The sequence below is a fragment of the Triticum aestivum genome, chromosome 1D (genome assembly GCF_018294505.1).
Source record: "Triticum aestivum cultivar Chinese Spring chromosome 1D, IWGSC CS RefSeq v2.1, whole genome shotgun sequence".
Lineage (NCBI taxonomy): Eukaryota > Viridiplantae > Streptophyta > Magnoliopsida > Poales > Poaceae > Triticum > Triticum aestivum.
In genome coordinates this window covers 155,690,061-155,693,909 of record NC_057796.1, presented here as the reverse complement: position 1 = coordinate 155,693,909, position 3,849 = coordinate 155,690,061, and positions in this window count along the sequence as shown.

The window sequence follows — 3,849 nt, the reverse complement described above, 5'->3', positions numbered from 1 at the left end:
CGTCTATGGTTTCAACCCGTTGTCCTTATTGGACATTCTTCCTCTACCACTACAAGAGCGCAAAAACATGGACACGAGTGGCCGAGTCAACTACCTCAAGAAGATGCATGAAGATACAAGGCACATCATCGAGCGCCAAGTACAACGACTCGCGACCAAGCTCAGCATCAACAAGCAACCCATGATATTCAACAATGGAGATCTTGTGTGGCTACACCTTCTCAAGGACCGTTTCCCCAACGAACGCAACTCCAAACTTCTACCATGAGCCGATGGACCCTTCAAGGTGCTTGCACGCTACAACAACAACGCCTACAAGATCGACATCCCACGTGACAAGTACTCCGTGAGCGACATCTTCAATGTCAAAGATCTCTCCCCGTACCATGGTGATGAGGATTTCGATCCGAGGTCGGATCTTTCCCAAGGGAGGGGAGATGATGTGGAGCATCCTACGGTCATCTCCATGGACCTACCATCATCTCATCAAGAGCCAAGAGGACCGATGACACGAGCACGAGCTAGAGCTCTCGAGAACGAGGTGACTTCCTTCCTTAGTGATATCACATATGATCCACTCGAGACATGGCTACTACCTAAGTCCGATATGCTATGCATGATTAGGTGTCAAGAGGACCCTCCCGGAGATGCTCATGAAGACGGACAAGCCGCCAAGTTCACGGACGAGGAGAACCAACGGAAGGAGTCAAGTGCAACTCCCAGGACCCGGACATCCGGCCAGGACCCCGGACATTCGGCCCCTGGAAATGTCACCAGCACCAAGGAACCAGCGGCCAAGTCTACAGGCCCCAGACATCCGGCCTCAGCCCGGACATCCGGTCTCGCCCGGAAATCCGGTGCCCATCATAGAAGCATCCACAAGCTGAACCCTGCCAGCCCGGACATCCGGCCCGTCCCGAGCTCCCGGACATCCGGCCCCTCGCCCGGACATCCGGACCCCGCCTATCCAGAGGGCATCCAGGCCAACACCGCCAGCCCGGACATCCGGCACCTCGCGAAGGCCCGGACATCCGGCCCGTCGCTCGGACATCCGACCTTCCCTGTCTGCGCACAGTGTAAGGGCCGAGGCCCGTGTACCCCTTCGCCCATCTAGACTATATATACTCTCCCATCTCCCACTTTCTAGGGTTAGCATTGGTTTAGCTCATAGGTGAGATAGAGCATTGCTCATCCATACGGATCTGCTCCACGAGAGAGACTGCGGCCCCTCTACGGAGACGATCCACCTTGGATTCAACACCCCCTCTTGGGTGGTCCCATTAAGACCTCATCACGGAGAAGAACCGGTTACCCTTTGTATCGTCCTTTGTTGGATTTGGATCTTGTATCTCCTCTCGTGTTCCGAGGATCTAGCATATGTGTGACTATATCTTGTTGGTTTTAGAGCTCCTCTTGTGTTTTCCCTTGTGATTCCCCGTGTGTTCTTCGTGTTCTTAGTTGGGATCCGCTCCTTTCATGAAAGATCGGCCGTATAGGGTTCCACCCTACATCAGATGTCACCTTGAAGGCATGTCCTTGTGCATTCTTCACAATGCCGAAGCGCAAGCAAATGCAGTATAGAAGCGAGTCGTGGTAGAATGTATGAGGCTCGCTCTCAAGAGCTCCAATGGTCAACTCACGAGAAGTGGAAGTCAACACAAAGTCCAAGTATCCTACACAAAAGAGACACAAACCAAAGAAATTGTGCGCGTGGTAAATGTACACATCATCCATCATGATGTGTATGTGCATGTGTGAGTTAGCACAAGATAAGCATCGCTTAGAGAAATTTGACGCATGGTATAAGAACATGTCATCCATCATGAAAGAATAGTTGTGATGTATGACACGATGGGGATGTACATTTAGCATACAAGTATATGGCACATCAATAACATTTTCATTCATGGGGAGCATATTGTGCACACAAGTATCGGGATCATGCAATGGATAGGCTGAATCAAAATCTCCTAAAATGTATGAGGAAACTATGGGGGTCTCCTCATGAGCAATATCGTAAACATCACATGGAGAAAATGGACAAAATCCACAAAAATGCATATCCGATGCTAAGTAGTCATAGCATGGCATATGAGATAAATGATGCAACGGGAGCATATCAATATCATCACAAGAAAAACAAATGCCAATAACCATGGGCTTGTCATCTATGCCATAAGTGCAAAATGGGTTTATGTTGATGGCATATGCATAGTGACTACAATGAGATTGCAAATATGACATATGATTGATCTCATGCATAGCATATGACAAGTCAAGTGGATTGTCAAACATGATGTGACCTAGAGAATTGTCACAAGAAATCCTATGTAACATGGCATCACAACTAGGCAACTCAACATGCTCATCATCATATTCATCATAAATTGGTAAGTCAAGATATGGGGAAGGCGCACTAGCATGAAGCATGGAAATAGGTTGATCAACATCATGCAAGCAATCAATGTCATTAATGTCCACTAGTGGGACTAGAGCATCACCTTCACCTATGTTACCATTCTCATTCCACTCAAGTGGTGTAGGTGAGGTGGGAAAGACCAAATGTTGGTCATCCTCATCTTGATGGAACCATGTGGGGGGTGCATCATATTCCACCATGGCCATCGTCTTGTCCAAAGGGAGGACGAAGTCGTTGGGGATCGGCGCGTCATCATAAATGGGACCTAGCACCAAATGGGAAGACACAATAGAGGTAGAGGTCAAATTGTTGGAAATGCAAATGGCCTCACGAGACCTATCAACTATCTCCCTCTCTCTATGTGGTGGTTCACTCGCTCCCTCAAAGTAGGTGCACTCAAACTCACATATGGTGGAGTCACTCATCTCACTCAAGTGGTGGGAGTTCTGGCTCTCCTCACATGGGAATTGTGGCAACTTATCATATATAGGGCTAGTAGTGAAGTCACTCTCACTCTCAATATGGTGGCACAAGTCACTCAAGTCATCATACGTCGCCGTGGTCGAAGGGAAAATCCCATACTCAACCATCTTGTTGTCGTCGCCGTGGCCGAAGGCCGAAGATGGCACATCATCGCTCTCCTCCATGACCGAAGGGAAAATCCCATGCTCGATCATCTCATCACCGTCGCCATGGATGAAGGCCGAAGATGGCACATCATCACTCTTGCCTCCTAAGATGGAAGCATCATCCTTGCTCGCTACCTTGTCGCTCGCCTCCAAAGCTTGGTCCATGAATGGCTTCGAAGTCGTAGTCGTCGCCGCACCGTCTTGAAAAAGAGTCGAATTAGACTCGGCACCATTAATGCCACAAAGAGGGATGGCGGTGAAGTCGAACTCGGGAGCATCGTCTTGGAGCTCGTCGGGCTTGGACATCTTGGTGGTGCTATCCTCATGCTCATTCGCATGGAGCTTGGTCGTCGCGAACTGAGCTTGGGGTGGAGAAGCCTTGTGATGCGGAGCATCCTTCCATCATGCCCATGGACTCTACACCGATACATCAAGCCCCATGTAGGCCTATGACAAGAGCTAGAGCACATGCATCAGAAACCGAGGTGAACTCCTTCCTACTTGACCGGTATTCGGATACGGACGGAACATTGTTGCTACCTCACCAAAATATGCTATATCTCATTAGGTACGAAGAGGAACACCACCAAGAGGCTCAGGAGCATCCCCAAGGAGAAGAAGGACCACCCCAAGGCCACGCGGACCAAGACGGAGTGCAATAGCAGCAACACTGGAAGTCCCAGGCGACCCCATGCGCACGGGCCCCCGAGACCCCGTGCCCACGGACTGTCCAGAGAGTTGGCGCTGGGGCACCCCGTGCGCACGGGCCTGTACCGTGCCCACGGGACCCCCGTGCGCACG